This window comes from Pelobates fuscus, chromosome 7 (genome assembly GCF_036172605.1).
Source record: "Pelobates fuscus isolate aPelFus1 chromosome 7, aPelFus1.pri, whole genome shotgun sequence".
NCBI lineage: Eukaryota > Metazoa > Chordata > Amphibia > Anura > Pelobatidae > Pelobates > Pelobates fuscus.
The window spans coordinates 121,297,863-121,320,212 of record NC_086323.1 but is presented as its reverse complement, the minus strand read 5'-3'; the positions used below and the strand labels follow the sequence as shown (position 1 = coordinate 121,320,212).

The window sequence follows — 22,350 nt, the reverse complement described above, 5'->3', positions numbered from 1 at the left end:
TGTAGCGGAGCAGAGCGCAGTACAGGAGCTTCTGTTTCCTGTACCTGGCCAGACTGACAGGAGGTGCTCACAGAGAGAGCACTCCCTGTCAGTTCGGCCGGGTACAGAAAACTGAAGCTCCTTTAGGGGATCTGCTCCGCTAGGCAATGCAACAATAGAGGTAGAAGGCACACCAGGAAGGGGAGTGTAACCACTAATGGGGTGTGGGGTGCACCAAGGGACAGGGAGGGAATGGGAGAGAAACACCAAGAGACAGGGAAAAGAGGGGGGAGGGGAGAAGAACACTAAGGGGCAGGAAGGGACCACTATTGGTCGGGGAGGGGAGCGGGGCTGGTTAAGAGGCACATAGGTGAAGATGTTTTTTTTGGGGGGGCGGAAAAATGCATCTTCGCCTATGTACCTAAAAATCCAAGCACCGGCCCTGCACTCACTTACAAAACATACACTATCACTGACAAACACACACTCACTAACAGACATCAAACAGACTCACTAATACACACACAAACACACTCAGTCAGAGACACACAGTAACACACTCACTGACACTCACTAGCAGGCACACTCACTGACACTCACTAGCAGATACACACACTGACACTAGCAGATACACACACTGACACTAGCAGACACACTCACTGACACTCACTAGCAGACACACTCACTGACACTCACTAGCAGACACACACACACTGACACTCACTAGCAGACACACACACTGACACTCACTAGCAGACACACACACACTGACACTAGCAGACACACACACTGACACTCACTAGCAGACACTCACTGACACTCACTAGCAGACACACTCACTGACACTCACTAGCAGACACACTCACTGACACTCACTAGCAGACACACACACAGTGACACTAGCAGACACACTCACTGACACTTACTAGCAGACACACACACTGACACTCACTAGCAGACACACACAGTGACACTAGCAGACACACTCACTGACACTCACACTAACACATGTTTTTTTTTTTTTATTGAATCCCCCAGCCTCCTTACCTTTTGGAGTGCTGAAGGGATTCCCTGGGGTCCAGTGATGCTGCTGGGCTCCTGGGCAGGTAGGTGGGCAGGTAGGTGGGCAGGCAGGCTGGCTGGCGCGCACGCGCGCGCGGGAGCACTCTCCCATGTATGCTTTCTCTTCAGCTCCCTCGCGCACCACATAGGGATGCCGGCGCCAGAAGATTACGTAATTTTCCAGCTCCGGTATCAGTATGCGGCGCGTGAGGGAGCTGAAGAGGAAGCACACATGGGAGAGTGCTCCCTCGCGCGCCCGCAGAACCGGACGCCCGGTGATACCGGGGCCAGCGTCGGGGGGGCCCTGAGGTGGCCGGCTCCTGGGCCCCCCAGGGGAAGAGGCTGGCCCAGTGGGTACATACCGGGTCGCAGGGGCGGCCGGGCCCCCTGCGACCCTGGTAGCGCTCGGCCACGCTACAATAGGTCGTCGGCTGGAGGGGAGCGCAGTGCGCTTCCCTCCTTCCGGTCAGCCTGATTTTGCGCCCCCAGGGCCGGTGCGCCCTAAGGTGGCCGCCTGGGCCGCCTTATGGTAACGCCGGCCCTGACTGCGCTGTAAGCACACTATTAGTCACTTCGATTTGACTCTCAGATATGAAGTGAACAACCCAAATATACTATTTAGCACCAAAAAAAAAATGACTTTTTAAAACTCCAATGTAAGCAGCAGATTAGCAGCAAAACAATTACAATGTTTACAACTGCGCAGTAAGAGCACCATTTGACGCTTCTATTTGACTCTCAGATATGAAGAGCAGGCCCCAAAATGTACTATTTAGCAGATTAGCACCCAGAAGATTAGAATTTTTACAACTGTGCTGTAAGCACACTATTAGACACTAATATTTGACTCTCAGATATGAAGTGCACCCCACTAAAATACTATTTTAGCAGTTTAGCACCCAAAAAAATTTAAGTTTTAAAACTGCAATGTGACAGCAGTATTTGACGCTTCAATTTAACTCTCAGATTTGAAGTGCACCCCACTAATGTACTATCCCACTAATGTACTCTTTAGCACCAAAAAAATTTAACCTTTTATAACTCCGATGTAACCGCAGTATTTGAAGCTTCTATTTGACTCTCAGATATGAAGTGCACCCCACCCCACCAATGTACTTGTTTGCAGAATTATGTCCTAAGCTGTCCCTCACAGTGGCAGAATCCTCCCATTAGTAGGCATGGCTGTGATGGCTTCTAAGGGCACACGAGTCAAACGCTTGTTGATCGGCTGCCCTGCAGCCTTTCAACACGTGCCATTAAATCGCTGAACACCGAAATCCAACCCGAACATACAGTGATATGTCGGTGTTCGGGTCCGGTGTCCAAAAAACGTAATGTTCGGTACGAACCCGAACTTTACAGTCCGGATTCGCTCAACTCTAATAGCCAGGATTCAGCTGTAAGCATTTGCGAATATTACTTAGTATTAGTAAATGCTATACCTAGAGTAGGGGCATGTCTAGTAAACAGTGAGCAGCCTGTAAAAACAAAAAATAAAGTTTCCACCCTCCCGAGCCCCCACCCGTGCCGCACGAGTCGGGGCTTCTAACCTGAAGGGTGAACCTATTGCCGCCCCCCCACCGGCTCCCACCCCTGAATGGCGGGTGGCGGCCCTAAAGTAAAAAAAGGGGGGGCCTATTGTCCTCCCCCCTGGCTCCCACCCCTGAGCGGAGGGTAGGGGCCCTAAAGTAAAAAAAAAAAAGGGGGGGAAACCTATTGTCCATCCCCCCACCCCGGCTCCCACCCATAAGCGGTGGGGGGGCCCCTAAATTAGAACAAGAAGGAGGGGGCTATTGTCCTCCCCCCGGCCCCCACCCCTGAGCGGCGAGTGGGGGCCCTAAAGTAAAATAATGGGGGGGACCTATTGTCCACCCCCTGCCCCCCACCCATGAGCGGTTGGTGGGGGCCCTAAATTAGATTAAGGGCTATTGTCCTCCCCCCTGGCCCCCAAACCTGAGCGGTGGGTGGGGGCCCTAAATTAGAATAAGGGGGGGACCTATTGTACTCCCCTCTTGGCCCCCACCACTGAGCGGCGGGTGGGGGCCCTAAATAAAAATGTAACCCCCCAAGTGACTAGGGGTCTCCAAACCCCTAGTCACCCCCTCCCCCCAAAAATGTCAGTCTTTTGGTAGATAACTCCCTACTAAGCGGCTGCAAGAGAAGTCCCGAAGTTCCGAATTGCCGAAGTCCCGAATTTCGGAATGCCGGACCGAACCGAAAATTTTCCCCATGCACATACCAAATTTTAGGGATGCACCTTTATTTGGATTCCAGCCCACAACAGTAAAAGAGGTGTCCAGTCCTCTAGTTGTGTTTTGCAAGTTCGCACTGTATGTTTGTGATTAGGTTTATAAATCAATTGGTAAACAGAATATATGTATACACACAACACACGTGCTCCCCAATAGGTAAAAAATATATAAAATAAATTTACCAAATGTTAGATTGTAAGAAGAACCTTCAATCTTCTTAATACAAGTATACAAAATACAATCTACAGGAAGAAATAAACATAGAAGAATATAGTGTAGTAAAATTAAAACCCCATAAATGCGCTAATTTGGATTGCACTCACAGAATGAAAATGAAATGAAGGCGTATAAACAATCTCTTAGACTTGACGGATATCTGCAGTCTTCTTTTGGACCTTATTAGAAAAGGAGAGACACACAAAACATAGTGCACCAATCAAATATTAGATTGCACTCACACAAAATCGGTTGAAATCCAGCATATCAGTCACTAAGGGAGTCATAGTGTCGGCATCCTTCTTCCCAAAGTTGATGTAAAAGAAAGCCGGATAAAAAAACATAAAAACATATAAAATAAAACAAAGTGAAAACAAAAAAAATAAATATGCAATAAAGTTCAATAAAGTGCTGTTGTGGTCCCTCCGCCCTACGCGTTTCGTTCGAAACTGAACTTCCTCAGAGGCAAAAATGAAGGTCTATCGTTGCAGTATTCTCCGTCCGTCTTTTAAATCAAGTGCTGAAATTCCCGCCTTCTGGGTAGCCAATCACATCAAGTCGTATTGCACCATATCGTTTGTGTTCCATTTGTGAGTTTCAAGCCTCTTTTTCATGTCCGTTATGCGTATACTCACTTCCGGTATTTCGTGGAACGCAAAGGTGCATTCCACGATCGTAAACCCGGAAGTGTCCAGAGTTATAAACGGAGCAAAAAATAAAATGAGATAAGAAAAGGGGCAATCAGTTCTTAACAGAAATAGAATTTTTCGGATGCAAAATTCATTAAAAGTGGTCAATCAAAATGATAAAATATAGATTCTCCTTACTGACATTGAAAAAAATATATCATTAAAAATCCATAATAAGCAATTAATAATAAAAAATACATATATATAATTCATAGATGGTACATAATTTATTTATAGAAAAGGAGACAATTGGATGACATGAAAAAGTATTTCTATGTATATCTATACATTAAAATAGTTATAATTATAAAAAGCATTAGGATGATAAAAAAATAAATACATTTTGTATTCATAAAAAGCATATCATGTCAAAATCGACATCTGGTCCTTTTGGGCTAAGGGTTTTTAAATTAAAAATCCAATAGCCTTCCCTTTGCCTCAATTTCTTAATTAAATCTCCTCCTCTGTCATCCAAAATCACTTTTTCTAAACCCGTGCATAGAAAAGTTTCTAATTTAAAATCAGGACAATTATTACAGAGGACCGGTACTGAGTGGGTGATAATTTTTTTCTTAATATTGTAACAATGTTCCATAAATCTATCCTTCAGGGCCCTACTTGTTCTTCCTACATATTGAATACCACATCCACACGTTAAGAGGTAAACTACATTTGTGGTATTGCAATCAATATGTCCATTTATTTGAAACGATTCTCCTGTTGTATGACTACTAAAAGATAGTGTTTTTTTTTTGGTAAAAATTTACATCCTTTACATCTCCCACATTTATAAAAAACCTTTGGAAATTGTTTTATCAATTTCTTTAGCCCTAAAAGTGCTAGGTGCTAGTGCATTTTTAAAATTTTTACTTTTTTAAAAAATTATCTTAGGTATTGGTGGGATTTGTTTCTTCAGGAGGTCATCTTGTAAAAGAAGAGGCCAATGTCTCTGTAAAATCTTTTTAATTGTAAAAGCTTGGGCATTATATTGAGTGACAAAAGACAAAGTAAAATCATTATTAGAATTCTTATTTTCAACTTTATTTATTAAAAGATCATTCCTAACTATATTTTTACATCTCAATATTTTTTCATCCTAAAATTTAGAGGAATATCCCTTTTTCCATGAATTTCTCTTTTAGTAATTTTGATTGATCTAAAAAACACCTTTCTTCTGTACAATGTCTTTTAATTCTAGTGAATTGGCTTATTGGGACTCCTCTAAGCCAATTTGGGTGATGTGCACTTTTAGTATTTATAAAAGAATTTGAATCAGTGGGTTTAAAAAAAGTTTTAGTTTTAATAGTCAAATCTTCTAAAGTAAGATCTAAAAAGTTGATGTTAAAGGAATCCACGTGAGGAGTAAAAATTAATGATTGGTTATTAACATTAATATAGTTAAAAAACTCTTGCAATAAATTAAATGGCCCTTTCCATATAATTAAAATGTCATCTATATATCTTCGCCATAGTACCAAATTCACGCCAAAGGGATTATTGTTCCAAATATTGGAAGTTTCCCAATAATCCATAAAAATATTAGCGTAACTTGGTGCGAATTTAGTACCCATAGCTGTACCTTTTGTCTGTAGATAAAAATTTCCATTAAAGTTAAAAAAGTTATGTGTCAAAATAAATTTAATACCATCCAAAATAAAACTTCTTAAAAAGGGATATAAATCGGTGTCCAAGTCTAGTACTCGTCTTACGGCCTCAAGTCCCCTATTGTGATCGATAATTGTGTACAGTGAAGTCATAGATGACATTTTAATTATATGGAAAGGGCCATTTAATTTATTGCAAGAGTTTTTTAACTATATTAATGTTAATAACCAATCATTAGTTTTTACTCCTCACGTGGATTCCTTTAACATCAACTTTTTAGATCTTGCTTTATATATAGAAGATTTGATTATTAAAACAAAAACTTTTTTTAAACCCACTGATTCAAATTCTTTTATAAATAAAGTGCATATTATAAAGTGCACATCACCCAAATTAGAGGAGTCCCAAGAAGCCAATTCACTAGAATTAAAAGAAATTGTACAGAAGAAAGGTGTTTTTTTAGATCAATCAAAATTACTAAAAGAGAAATTCATGGAAAAGGGATATTCCTCTAAATTTTTGGTTGAAGAAATATTGAGATGTAAAAATATAGTTAGGAATGATCTTTTAATAAATAAAGTTGAAAATAAGAATTCTAATAATGATTTTACTTTGTCTTTTGTCACTCAATATAATGCCCAAGCTTTTAAAATTAAAAAGATTTTACAGAGACACTGGCTTCTTCTTTTAGAAGATGACCTCCTGAAGAAACAAATCCCACCAATACCTAAGATAATTAAAAAAAAAAAAAGTAAAAAAAAAAAAAAATGCACTAGCACCTAGCACTTTTAGGGCTAAAGAAATTGATAAAACAATTTCCAAAGGTTTTTATAAATGTGGGAGATGTAAAGGATGTACATTTTTACCAAAAAAAAACACTATCTTTTAGTAGTAATACAACAGGAGAATCATTTCAAATAAATGGACATATTGATTGCAATACCACAAATGTAGTTTTCCTCTTAACGTGTGGATGTGGTATTCCATATGTAGGAAGAACAAGTAGGGCCCTGAAGGTTAGATTTATGGAACATTGTAACAATATTAAGAAAAAAATTATCACCCACTCAGTACCGGTCCTCTGTAATAATTGTCCTGATTTTAAATTAGAAATTTTTCTATGCACGGGTTTAGAAAAAGTGATTTTGGATGACAGAGGAGGAGATTTAATTAAGAAATTGAGGCAAAGGGAAGGCTATTGGATTTTTAATTTAAAAACCCTTAGCCCAAAAGGACTAAATGTCGATTTTGACATGATATGCTTTTTATGAATACAAAATGTATTTATTTTTTTATCATCCTAATGCTTTTTATAATTATAACTATTTTAATGTATAGATATACATAGAAATACTTTTTCATGTCATCCAATTGTCTCCTTTTCTATAAATAAATTATGTACCATCTATGAATTATATATATGTATTTTGTATTATTAATTGCTTATTATGGATTTTTAATGATATATTTGTTTCAATGTCAGTAAGGAGAATCTATATTTTATAATTTTGATTGACCACTTTTAATGAATTTTGCATCCGAAAAATTCTATTTCTGTTAAGAACTGATTGCCCCTTTTCTTATCTCATTTTATTTTTTGCTCCGTTTATAACTCTGGACACTTCCGGGTTTACGATCGTGGAACGCACCTTTGCGTTCCACGAAATACCGGAAGTGATTATACGCATAACGGACATGAAAAAGAGGCTTGAAACTCACAAATGGAACACAAACGATATGGTGCAATACGACTTGATGTGATTGGCTACCCAGAAGGCGGGAATTTCAGCACTTGATTTAAAAGACGGACGGAGAATACTGCAACGATAGACCTTCATTTTTGCCTCTGAGGAAGTTCAGTTTCGAACGAAACGCGTAGGGCGGAGGGACCACAACAGCACTTTATTGAACTTTATTGCATATTTATTTTTTTTGTTTTCACTTTGTTTTATTTTATATGTTTTTATGTTTTTTTTATCCGGCTTTCTTTTACATCAACTTTGGGAAGAAGGATGTCGACACTGTGACTCCCTTAGTGACTGATAAGCTGGATTTCAACCGATTTTGTGTGAGTGCAATTTAATAAAACTACAAAATTTCATATTTGATTGGTGCACTATGTTTTGTGTGTCTCTCCTTTTCTAATAAGGTCCAAAAGAAGACTGCAGATATCCGTCAAGTCCAAGAGATTGTTTATACGCCTTCATTTCATTTTCATTCTGTGAGTGCAATCCAAATTAGCGCATTTATGGGGTTTTAATTTTACTACACTATATTCTTATATGTTTATTTCTTCCTGTAGATTGTATTTTGTATACTTATAAATCAATTGGGTAGAGTTTTATGCACAGGTATTTTATATATGTGGTTCTCTAATCAAACTGGTATTTTATATAAAGCATCTCCACCAAATGCTTGGAAAGACCTATGGGTAATGCTTGCATGTTATCTTGGTTTAGTTTGTAGAAGCCTGGCCATACCAGTTTAGCAGCCCTTGTCTTATATGTTACGTCTATATGCTGTGCCAATGGCATTAACTCCAAAATGAATAGTAGCAGTGATAATGGGCATCCCTGACGAGTCCCATTGGCTACGTTAAAAGAGCAGGACATGAACCTTGCTGTGGTGACACGTGCAGTAATGGAGTTATATAAAGTCATAACCCCATTCGCTAAAGAAGGGAAAAAAACAAATGGACATAAAACTTTTGTCATAAACGTCTAGTTAAGCCTGTCGGAGGCCTTTTCAGTGTCTAGAAATAAGGAAAAGGGCCCCAACATTACCACGCTCCATGTGGGAAAGGACATTCATGAGCTTGCAAGTATTGTCGGAACCCTGTCTTTGTCTAGCAAACCCGGATTGCTCATTGGCTATAATGCTGGGTATGACAATAGGTAACCTGTTAGCTAGTAAACGCACATATTTATTTATTATTGGCATTTATATAGCGCCAACATATTCCGTAGTGTTTTACAATATTATACAGGAACAATAGGTTGAAGAGGACCCTGCTCAAACAAGCTTACATTCTAGAGGAAGTGGGGTATAAAAGAATAGGTCAGGAGATGGCAATTAAACAAGGAGGGAGCAAAGAAGAGCTGAAGGAGAGAGTAGCGTGCTGCCCTTTAGGAGAGAGCAAGGAACAGGTATGTGACTCTGGGAGGCCATAATCTTTCCTCAAGAGATTTTAAGGCACTTCTTAAACAATTGAAGACTAGGGGAGAGTCTGATGGTGGTAGTCAGGCTATTCCAAAGGAAAGGAGGCACCCGCGAGATGTCCTGCAGGCACAAGTTGGCCGTACGGCTGCGCATAGCGGACAAGAGAAGGACACAGCAGAGAGACTGAGAAGGGGCATACCTAATGATCAGTAAAGATATAAGATAGGCTAGAATTGTTCAGTGCTTTATAGGTATGGATTAGTACTTTGAATTGACTCCTATAGAATACAGGAAGCCAATGTAAGGACTGACAGAGGGGTGAGGTGTGAGAGAAGTGACTGGAAAGGAAAATCAGTCTGGTGGCAGCATTCATTACAGACTATAGCGGGGCAGTACAGCTTCTGGGAAGATTAGGAGAGGATTACAATAATCCATGGGAGAGATTATTAGAGCATGGACAAGCTCCTTAGTAGCATCTTGTGTAAGAAAGGGGCGGATGCGGGCAATGTTTTTAAGGTGGAATCGACAGGATTTGGTAACAGACTGGATGTAATGCTGAAAGATGAGGCCCGAATCAAATATAAAACCAAAACAGCATGCTTGCAAGAATGGGCTGATGTGGGTGCCACTAACTTGCAGGGAGAGACAAAAGAGGAAGATCAATATTAGAAGGAGGAAAGACAAGAAGCTCAGTTTTAGAAAGATTGAGTTTCAGAATGTGGGAGGACATCCAATCAGAGATAGAAGAAAGGCAAGCAGTGACACGTTGCAGGAGGGCAAGGAAGAGGTCTGGGGAGGAGAGATATATCTTCGTGTCATTGGCGTATAGGTGGTAGTGGAATCCAAATGAGGTAATACGTTTGCCAAGAGAGGCTTTAGAAAGAGAAAATAGAAGGAGACCAAGAACAGACCCTTGGGGGACTCCCACCGAGACAGGACAAAGGGAGGAGGTATCATTAGAACAGAAGACATTGAATGAGCATTGGGAGAGATAAGAAAACCACGAGAGTACAGTGTCAAAGACTGAGTGATTGAAGAATTTGAAGAAGACTATCATGGTCAACAGTGTCAGAGGCAGCAGAGAGGTCAAGAATAATTAATATGGAGTAGTGGCCTTTGGATTTAGCTGTGATTAGGTCGTTAGTAACTTTAATAAGAGCAGTCTCAGTAGAGTGGAGGAGGAGAAGCTAGACTGAGGAGAGCCAAGGAGAGAGCTGGAATTGAGGAAGCAAACCAGATAGGTAAAGACAAGTCTTTCCAAAAGCTTTGAGGAAAAAAGGAGCAGGGATACAGGACAATAGTTAGAAGGGGAGGACAGGTCAAGAGATGTTTTTTTTTTTTAGGATTGGTACTACAGTAGCATGTTTAAGGGCAGCATGACAATGCCAGAAGAGAGAGAGCAGTTGAAGATGTGTGTTTGGGAAGGCACAAGACAAGGGGAGAGAGATCTGATAAGGTGAGGCAGGACAGGATCAAGCAGGCAAGTGGCGGGGTGAGAGGAAAGGAGAAGCACAGACACTTTTTGTTTAGTAGCCTGGGAGAATGTCTGAAGGGTAGGAAAGGAATGATCTATGTGTGGTTGAGAAAGAGAGGGGCAAGGTGGGGAGAATTATTTAGCTGTTCAATCTTGTTGGTAAAGTAGCATTCAAAGCCATCGGCTGTAAGGTTAGTTTGGAGAGTGGCCACAGGAGAGTAAAGAAGAGAGTTAAATATATCAAAGAGACACCTGGGATTGCGGAGGCATGAACTAATGAGAGAGAAAAAGTATGACTGTTTGGCAAAGGCAAGCGCTGCACTGTATGAACGCAAGATGAATTTATAATGGAGAAAGTCTGACTGAGTGCGAGACTTCCACCAGCAGCGTTCAGCAGAACGGGAGCATCTCTGCAGTTAGCATGTTTTAGTGTGCCATGGTTGGGGGCGTGTCCTCCATAAGGTGCACGTTTGTAGCGAGGCTGCAGCGTCCAGGGCAAAGTTGAGAATAGCGTTATATGAGGAAATAGCCAGTGAGAAACAGGAGAAGGTAGGGATGGATAAGAGTTGGGAATTAATATCACCTGACAGCTGCTGTAGGTTAATAGAACTCGAGAGCAAATGATAAGAAGTGGTAATCCAAAAGTGGAAATTGAGTGTTGCAGAGATTAGAAACTGTACATGCATAAGATAAAATAAGATCGAGGGTATTGCCTGCTACACGGGTGGGAGAATAAGCCCACTGTGATAGTCCAAGGGAGGAAGTAAATGAAAGTAGTTTTGAGGCTACTGAGGTCAAGGGTGGATTAGTTGGAATGTTAAAGTCCTCTAGAATTAGGGATGGAATATTAGAGGAGAGGAAGTAGGGAAGCAAGACAGCAAAGTGGTTAAGGAAGAGGAGAGAGGTACCAGGGAGGCGATAAATAACAGCAATGTTAGCAGAGATGGGTTTGAAAAGACAAATCAAATTAATTTCAAATGAGGAGAAAGAGACGGAAGGTGGAGTGGGTAGAGGTTTAAAGGAGCAGTGAGGCAAGAGCAGAAACCCTATACCATCACATTTACTTTCAGAGTGTCTTGAGTTGTGGGTAAGTTGAAGACCACCAAAGGATACAGATGCAGGAGTAGTGGTGTCATAGGGGGAGTGCCATGTTTCGGGTTAAGTCTAGTAAGTCTAAGGAATGAGAGTTGAAAAGGTTGTGTACAGCAGTGGATTTGGTAACATTGCAAACAGAGCGTGCATTCCAGAGGGCAGTGTGGAATGAGGATTTAAAGGAAGAGTAACGTGAGATCGGTATGAGATTGGTCTGGTTCCTTGAGTTAGTTCATGGTGGATTTGCTGAAGTGGAACCGTGATTTGGAGAGACATCAGCAGCTGCTTTTTTTTATTATTATTTAGCCATCACAAAAAGCAAAATTGACGCACAAAAGTATATATTTATATAAAGCATACATCACAGGCTATTTACCAAAGGATATTCTGACACTTTTAAAGTAGTCATTTTGCCGCCAATCTCTGCTAAATCGTGTAGTAAAATTGTGTTTTTTTCAGATTTCTAACATACACACATAAAACAAGTATTTTTAATGTGTATTTCATAAAGCTGATATATACTACTGCTGTAGAAAACCCCATATTGTTTTCAGCCATATCAATGATACCCCCAATCTATGCCTTTGCCATTATCCTGTGAAGTTACAGTGCCATAAAAGTGACCTGACCATTTCAGTTTTCACAGTGATAATTTTGTTAGATGAATTTGATGGGGCAAGTCTCATTTTGGGGCATTGTAGCAGTTTAACTGTTGAATTTATCCATCAAGGATCTACCATTGGTGAAAGTAGACACTGCAGTGTATCTCATATGGTGTATATTGTGCCTTAACGTGATGCCATATTTTCACCAGTTTAGGTCAAACTTTGTGGTAAAATATTTCTTTTTGCATTTTACTCAAACGGCGTACCCCCCAGAACAGAACCGGGTCCCCCGGCACCCCCCCAACAACATGGGACGCAAATCAAAGAAAATCCACGCAGACAAAGCCACCCCAGGTCTTACGATAGGGGATATGTGGAGACAAGCGCATGGCGCCAGCGGGCACAACATGGCGGCGCTCCACGGAGGCTGCTCGGACTTCTCCGATGACCTGTCGGGGGAAGAATACTCACCAGCTCCGGCGCCAAAAATACCTCCACAGCCTAACAGACCCTCACCGGATTCCTCTCCGGTAACCATGCTAATCCTGAAACAACTGCTCGCTGATCTCCAAACTAGCTTGCAAGCAGATATATTGGCGTTAAGGGGGGACCTGAGAGGCCTGACAACCCGTATGGACACCCTCGAAAACACTTCACAAAGAACGCCCGAGACATTGGGGAACTCCAAAAAAACGTGAGTGACTTACAACAGCAGCAGCGGAGCATGGAGCGCCGCATGGCGGACCAGGAGGATGTCAGAAGGCGCAACAATATTAAACAGAGGGATCTCAGAGGCAATACCCACAGCGGCATTACCACTACTCATCAAACGCTTGATCACGACCATACTGTCACACACTCAAGCTGACAAAACGGGCCCTGAACGCATCTTCAGGATCCCCATCTCACCCAAAGTGCCAACTTCAGCCTCCAGAGATATAATCCTGGCCTTCCGCACACACCAAGACAAGATGGCAATCCTCACCGCCATGCGGGGAAAGCCACCACTCCAATTTGAGGGAACGACACTGTCTTTCTTTGCGGATCTATCGAGCGACACCCTGGCGTGGCGGCGATCTTTCAGGCCACTCACCACGCTCCTGCGGGAACGGGACCTCCAATATCGTTGGCAGCCTGCCCACACACTGACCATTCACCAGGGTACAGACTCCCACCAAATCCGCGACATGAGCGAAGCAGCACAGCTACTGCAGGCCTTGGGCCTACCACGAGACTCTCTCACGCCGCTTAACTGCCAGAGCACTCCGTCCCCAAACCACACCTGGGACCCGTCCCGAACAACCCCATTTGTACCACAGGGACTAACACCCGACCCATATGCCACAGTTACCACATGATCGGAATGCGGCGAATTAACACCCTGCCCGGGACTCAGTGACCTACACCACAAGGCCTTACAACCCATCTACCGCAGGCCTGATTAATGTTTGCATGTGTTCTTTTTTTTGTTTTGATCATATTAATTTTAATATTGTTTAACTGTTTATGTTTATCCTGCATGCCTCCTATTAATGTCTCTGCGCCAATTGACCGCGGCCAAGACATTACCGGGACGCATAACACCTGTGGCTCAACACACCGTGAGCGCTAATTTAAACGCCCTGTGCTACTGGCCCACCGCCTACTTTGGCACAATGTAACTAGAATGCTCCTGCCTTCACCGATCGCCCAACGGCAGCATGCCCACATTCCAGCAAATGCATCCTATGTTTTATTCACCCCCACAGTTATCCGGCACAGCTAAATTACCCACTAGTGGGACACAGGTCACTAACGGATAGTTTAGCTGCACTCTCTTCTCTGTTTACTTGTCCCCCTGTTTAAAATTTTTACCACGCCACGGGGGCAGACACCCAGGTGACTGGTACATTTCCTGACATCCTGCGTTTCTAGCTATGCTCCAAACAGGTCTTGATCAGCAGAGTATGCCATACACACAAGGGTCCACAACTGATAATGTAAACTAGCACTGCGGTAGGCCACCTGCTAAAGTACGTTAAGGATGCTATTCAAACCAGCCTCTCACTGGCATGTCATCGATGGCTTACTCCCCTGTTACTTGGCCTGATGCACACTAGTACTAACCGAATGCAACGACATTCCCCTTGACTTGCAAGGCACTGTAATGTACTCTGCAGCCCTTGTTTATTGCCTAGATATAGCTTTCAACATACACTTCAAAGCCGATTAAGTAAGCAGCACACAGGGGAACTCATATGATCAGACGTTGTTATTTAGCCTGTTGTGTTTTCTTCATTTCTTAATTTCATTAACCTTATTGCTACAGCAAAAGTCTACCAAACGAGCGACCTATTGTAACCTGTAATTTAGAGTTGCAGACAGTCCCTGGTACTAGCCTGTAGTACTCACTTAATTTTCAACGTATGCATAATCCATGAGGTCAGCAGATCACTCACCGTGTAGACTGGGACTGAATATAGCTATAATCATACACTATAATGTCAACTGTGTAAGCAGTATATAATAGAACCCACGAGGTCAGAAGTTATTGTATAACTTGTTGTTTTTTCTTAATTTTTAATGTTTCTGCTACGGCTTAGATCTGATAGGTGCGCGACATATAATAACCTGTCGCTTAAAGTTGTAGACAATTCTTAGTGCCAGCCCATAGCACTCACTTGAATCCTTAAGTACGCATGATTTATGATGTCAACAGATCGGCAGTCGAGCAGACTAAGCCTAATTATAATTTTAAGCATACACTCCGAAGTCAATGGCTTCAATAGAATATGATAGAACCACTGTTATCAGACGCTATTGCATAACCAGTTGTTTAGATTGTACCTACTATACCAAGAATGATGTAAAGTCCTGTTATATCCTAATCTTACTCGAATTAACACTAAAAATGTGCAAGAACTGTTATATACCTCACTGTACTTAATGTTTGCAAAAACATGTGGATTGCCTTTGGGGTACCGCATGCACACTTTGTTACGTTTATACGCACTACAAAAATAAAGAATTAAAAAAAAAAAAAAAAAAAATGACCCCAGCTGACAGAGGGGAGACCCAGGTTTCTAATGATACCTGGGTTTCCTGGTGTGAGCAGGGATTTAACCCTGCTTACACCACAATCTAGATATAGGCATTTAAATGCCTATTTAAGCAGATATATGCCGCGCTGACTTCCAGCACTGCATGTAGCTCATCAAAAAGGTTGGGGTCACTAAAAATGTCCCCAGCTGAGAGAGGGGAGCCCCAGGTTTCCATTGATACCTTGTACTCCTTTGTGTGAGCAGGGATTTAACCTTGATCACATCAAATTGTAATAGTGGGGCTTTAAATTCCCATTTAAATACTTGTTTGCAGCGCTCACTTTGATCATCAGTCAGTCAGTCTAATTTTGACCCCAGGTGAGAGAGGGGAGCCCCAGGAATCAAATGTTACCTGGGGCGCATAGTTACCAGCAAGGTAATAGACCCTGCTGGAAAAATACTGCATGATGGAAAATTTCCGTCATGCGTCCTTAAGGGGTTAAGAAAAATAATTAATACCATAGAAACATGCAAATCAGGTCGTACCATTATAGCGTGTGATGTTAACTGCATTCTCCATCCAAATATGGATAGGAGACAGATGAAAGGAGAACCCTCAAATAAAAACTTTTTTTTCTTCTTCAATTATAATAACATTGCCATCAGTAAACATGATATACATTTATATACAAAGATTTGATAAATTAAGATAACAAGTACATACAAGTTATATATAAAAGTATCAACACGATAATATCATGATTTTGAGGCAACTAAAAAAGCAGATATAAATACCATACAAACACACACACAAATAGAAAGACTGCAGTAACCAGGGCCCAATATTAAGCATGGGGGAATAAGTATCCAAGGGTTCTATTTTTCTCTTTATTTATTTTTTTTCCTTTTTCCCTTTTTTCCCCTATGGCTTCTCTTTTTATATTCTTTCATTCCTTTCCCTTTTCCTTCTTCCCCTTTTCTTCCTTATTCCCCCTTCCTTATCCTAGAGTACATTTTATTTCTATATAAAAGCCAGGGATTCCATTAATCTCTATAAAAGAGACTTTCTGGATATACCTATAAAATGACTCTCCATTATATACTGATAATCTAGTTGATTTATTATTTCTTGCCATAATGAAGGTTGGATGGATTTTCTATTACAAGCTATAGATATATTAAGTGCATATGAGTAATTAGATCTTTATATTTTTTCTCCATTATGGGGAAATCTAGATTGAATAGAAAAAGTGAAGGTTTAAGTGCCCGGAATTAGATCTGATATCAAGGAACATATACGGACCTTGATATCCTTTAATAACTCACAGCTTTACCATGAATGGAGTATCGTGCCAGTCTCTTTTTTACATCTCCAACAAAAGGGTGAATATGCTTCATATATTTTATTTAACTTAGAATGAACTTGGTACATCTGTATACAATCTTTAGATGTAATTTTAACAAAGATATGCAGTGGATATTTATTTTTTAATTGGATAGTAGTTTGGTACCATTCAAAAGGGGTATAAGATAAAGTGAGATCCTTTTTCCATTTCACAATGGGGGGAATTTTGTTGGGCGTCCAACTCTCCTTCCAACAACTTAGAGGATCTAGTAATTAAACTCTTAGATCCTAATCTAAAAGGAGAAACTAATATATGAGATAGACACATTACATGCAAAGCAAGATAGTTCAAGCCATGATTTGTCATAAGTGCGATGATTATGGCTTACAGCTCATGAAAGCCCCAAATCCACAATCTCAGTAAATTAGAATATAGTGAAACGGTGCAATATTCTAGGCTCACAGTGTCCCACTCTAACCAGCTAAGTAAGTGATAACACCTGCAAAGGGTTTCTGAGCCTTTAAATGGTCTCTCAGTCTGGTTCGGTAGGAATCACAATCATGGGGAAGACTGCTGACCTGACAGTTGTGCAGAAAACCATCATTGACACCCTCCATAAGAGGGAAAGTCTCAAAAGGTAATTGTGAAGGAAGTTGGATGTTCCCAAAGTGCTGTATCAAAGCACATTAATAGAAAGTTATGTGGAAGGGAAAAGTGTGGAAGAAAAAGGTGCACACGCAGCAGGGATGACCGCAGCCTGGAGAGGATTGTCAGGAAAAGGCCATTCAAAAGTGTTGGGGACTTTCACAAGGAGTGGACTGAGGCTGGAGTCAGTGCATCAAGAGCCACCACACACAGACGGATCCTGGACATGGGCTTCAGATGTTGTATTCCTCTTGTCAAGCCGCTCCTGAACAACAAACAACGTCAGAAGCGTCTTACCTGGGCTAGTGAAAAACAGACCTAGTCTGTTGCTCAGTGGTCCAAAGTCCTCTTTTCTGATGAGAGCAATGTTTGCATCTCATTTGGAAACCAAGGACCCAGAGTCTGGAGGACGAATGGAGAGGCACACACTGCAAGATGCTTGAAGTACAGTGTGAAGTTTCCAGTCTGTGTTGATTTGGGGAGCCATGTCATCTGCTGGTGTGGGTCCACTGTGCTTCATTAAGTCCATGATCAACACACTTCATGCTTCCTTCCGCAGACGAGCTTTACGGGGATGCTGACTTCATTTTCCAGCAGGACTTGGCACCTGCCCACACTGTCAAAAGCACCAGAACCTGGTTCAATGACCGTGGGATTACTGTGCTTGAGAATCTATAGGGCATTGCCAAGAGAAAAATGAGAGACATGAGACCGAACAATGCAGAAGGGCGCTATTGAAGCATCCTGGTCTTCCATAACACCTCAGCAGTGCTACAAGCTGATAGCTTCCATGTCACGCCGCATTGAGGCAGTAATTGCTGCGTAAGGGGCCCAAACTAAGTACTGAGTCCATATGCATGCTTATACTTTTCAGAGGTCCGATATTGTTCTATGTACACTCCTTGTTTTATTGATTGCATGTAATATTCTAATTTACTGAGATTGTGGATTTGGGGTTTTCATGAGCTGTAAGCCATAATCATCGCACTAATGACAAATCACGGCTTGAACTATCTTGCTTTGCATGTAATGCGTCTATCTCATATATTAGTTTCCCCTTTTACGTTGCAGAAATATATTACTGAAATAGATGAACATTTGCGCAATATTCAAATTTTTTGAGTATCACCTGTAGAGTGCATGGGATGAATAGAGAGGAGAGGGAAGTAAAGAGGAAGCAATGAAGATAGAGGTAACAGGGACAGGTGAGCAGGAGGATTGAGGCATTTTAGTGATGAGAGAAGTTAAAGTGAAAAAATACAAGGGAGAACATTAAGTGAATATGTGTTATGTTTTATAGATATGAAAATGTAAAGATTGTATATATATATATATACACACACACACACACATATATAATCACTTATATACATATGAGTGCTTAAAGTTAGGTCTATAGATTAATATATAGATTGATACAGAGACTCTCACTCTCAGGCAGTTGATGTTGTACATTGAATACCGCAGTCTCTGTGACCTCACTACGTAAATGGCAGTCGGCGAACCCAGCGGTCTGTGACCCCACTCTGTGAAGGCAGTTGGTGAATACAGAGCTCTCTGTGGTCTCACTCAGTAAATGGCAGCTGGCGAATACAGCGCTCTCTGTGAACGGCAGTTGGTGAATACAGCGCTCCCCGTGGTCTCACTCTGCAAATGGCAGTTTTTTAACACAGTACGGTCTGTGACCTCACTCTGTAAATTGCAGTTGATGAATATTTACCGAGTGAGATAACAGAGACCGCTGTATTTACCAACTGCCATTCGCAGAGTGAGGTCACAGAGAGCGCTGTGTTCATCAACTGCCGTTCGCGGAGTGGATTCGCAGAGACCACTATGGTCTCTGCGAATCCACTCCGCGAATGGCAGTTGGTAAATACAGCGGTCTCTGTTATCTCACTCGGTAAATGACAGTTGGTGAATACAGCGCTCTTTGTGAATACATACAATTTGGTGTCGCTGTTTAGTAGGGATAGGCCTGAAGTTAGTGCATCTATCAGGGGTCTTGCCAGGCTTAGGTAAAGTAGTGCTAGTGGCACATAGCATTCAATTTTTTTTTTAGCCGTTGGAGGAAAGGTCTATAGTTTCCAGGGTGGGTGTTGGGTAGGCAGGGTCATCCGTCAAGGTATATAGCCTAATGTAGTAAGTTGCAAACTCATCCGCTAACTTTTGTGGATCTAAGATCATTTTGTTAGTTCCCAAGACTTTTATATGTCCAATTTTGGCATTTGGCATGTGCATTTTAAGTCTCGAAGCTAGCACTGCTCCTGCCTTATTGCGAGAGATGGTAAACTTATGTTTTAGTCTCTTTAGATTAAATGTGTTTTAAGTGTTTCCAGTTCCCTCAGTTGTGATTGTAACTTCAGTAGTCTAGTGTGTACTTCTTGTGATGTCCTGACTTTGTTAGTATGAGTCAGGGTGGTGACTTATTTTAGAATAGAGGTGTATGTATAGGGTTGCTTCTTCTTCTTCACATAGCTTGAGTGTTTAATGAGTAAGTCTCTAACCACTGCTTTGGGCTATCCATATTGCATTGTCACAAGACTCTGGGGTGTGGTTTGTGAACAATAGTGTTCCAACTCTGCAGTTATTTCTTTAATCACGGAAGGAGCCATCAACAAATGATTGTTTAACTTCCACATTCCCTTCCCTATCATGATATATGTCTCGTCCAGGGATATTGTCACTGGTGCATGGTCCAACCATGTAATCTCTCCTATGGAGCCGCACTGGACTGTTGGTAGTTTTGAGTTATTAATTAAGGATCTATCTATCTATACTGGAATATGTATTATATGCAGAGAAGAGATATGGATAGTCTTTCTCAGATGAGTGCAGTTTCCTCCATGGGTCTATTTAATCATTGTGCAGGGAAATGTCTTTTAACTGGTTGGTGGCGAGTTATTTTGCTGCGAAGGAAGTGGGAGCGATTGTGGTGGATGAGGAGTCTAGTGTTGAATCTAGCATGAAATTAGTGTCTCTAGTTGGGAAACCAATGACATTACTTGAGCCAGGAATTGGGTGTGGTTTTCATAAGGACTGTAGATGTGTAGTAGAGTGAATGGTCTATTGTTGATGTAACATTGCAGTAGTTTCCCTCCTTGTGTACAAGCGACAAAGCCACCTATCTGCTGATCAGAATAGAGAGACCCATTTTTTTTGTTTTGCAGAAAGTCTAGAAGGTACAATTCTTTATTAAATTTGGGCCTGCAGCCCCATTTAAAGTGGGTTTCTTGAAATAATGCAACATGTTGCTTCCTTTCTTCCTCTAGTACTAGCCTTCTCTTAGTGGCAAATTGAGGCCCTTAACATTCATAGAAAATATTTCTAAAAACCATATTTGCTAACATTATAAAATTCTAAATGAACTCGGCTGCTAGTTAGTTTTTTTGTGTGTGTTTTAAAATAAGAGGAGTCTCTAGTCCGCCACTGCCCACATATCCATCTGTGGCGGACCGCCAGTGTATCTTCACCACGGACTTCCTATCCCAGTGTGAAATAGCTCTACCAAGTAGTGAAAGTAATTATAGCTAGTATAGCTTTCCCCCCATACATTAGCCGAGACTGAATGCTGGGAGTAGATCTGTTTATTCCAGGCAAAACACTCACAATTTATACACAGACCCCCAGTAGGGGGTCTTCATACAGGAATATAGCAAGCTCCTCCCTGAATCTGGGAGATGATTGCGTAAGGAAGCTATAACTCAATTATCTCTCAGTTAAAGGGAAACATATTAAATATTAGAAAAGCTACAATTTCTGGGGAAATTGTGTGAAGTGTTCTTGCCTCCACCAGTAGTCTACAACTAGGGGTCGACCGATTATCGGTTTTACCGATATTATCGGCCGATATTCTGTATTTTCGGTAATATCGGTATCGGCCACTAAAGATACTGATCTTGCCGATAATACATACCAGGACCACCGGGCCCATTACAAGCGGTCCTGGGGGGGCCCAGCAAGCTGTTACTTACCTTCCCAGCAGCTCCCTTCCGCTCCCTGTGTAAATCTTGCGAGACGCGAGACCCGCGGCCGTCAGAGCGTTGCCACAGGTTATCATGGCAACGCTCCGCGCAGCACGCAGGCCGCGAGATTTACACAGGGAGCTGCTGGAAAGATAAGTAAGTGCTTGCTGCGGGCCCCTCTGTACTTTCCATGCCACTGGACCACGAAGGAAAGCTGTATCCCGCTTCCCTGGCCAAGTAAGTAGCAGGGAGGGGGGGACTAAAAATAACAAATAAATATATATTTCTTTAATTAAATAAAAAATGCCCACTCGCCCAAATCACATACCTACAGAAACACACACACACACACACTGCATTATACACACACTGCATTATATAAACACATTACACAAACACTGTATATATAATGAATGCAGTGTGCATAGTGAATGCAGTGTGTATATATAATGCAGTGTGTTTGTGTAGTGTGTGTGTTTGTGTAGTGTGTATATAATGCAGTGTTTGTGTAGTGTGTGTGTGTGTGTACTGTGTATATAATGCAGTGTTTGTGTAGTGTGTGTATATAATGCACACTACACAAACACACTGCTTTATATACACACTACACAAACACACTGCATTATATAAACACTGCATTAACTATACACACACTACACAAACACACACACACTGCATTATATAAACACACTACACAAACACACTGCATTCACTATACACACACTGCATTCACTATACACACATTACACAAACACACACACTGCATTATATACACACACTGCATTCACTATACACACACACTACACAAACACACTCTGCATTCATTATATACACACTACACAAAAGACACACTGCATCCACTACAAACACACTACACAAACACACACAGCTCCCCTGTCTAAACACACTGCATCCACTACACGTGGCATGTATATTTTGTGAATTTACAATTAGAAATAGTTTATTTTTTCAAAATGGTAAATGTACAGAATATCGGTAAGTTATCGTTTATCGGCCTGAAAGTTCACAGATTATCGGTATCGGGGCTAAAAAAATAAATATCGGTCGATCTCTATCTACAACTGGAGTGGGTGGAGTAACTGGGTGAGGTGGCTTGAGTAACTGTTGTTAGGTTGGAGTGGCTGGAGTAACTGTGGAAAGGTTGGACTGGGCAGAATAACTGTGTGGAGTGTTTGGAGTAAGTAAAAATAGTAAACATTACACTAACTAATTGATTGATCAAA

General features: G+C 41.4%; 1 protein-coding gene across 1 annotated transcript in view; it reads right to left on the bottom strand.

Moving 5' to 3' along the window:
* CFH (complement factor H) overlaps positions 1 to 22,350 on the bottom strand; it is a 1,233,551-nt gene that overhangs the window by 1,050,424 nt on the left and 160,777 nt on the right. The gene's annotated exons all lie outside the window — the stretch shown is intronic.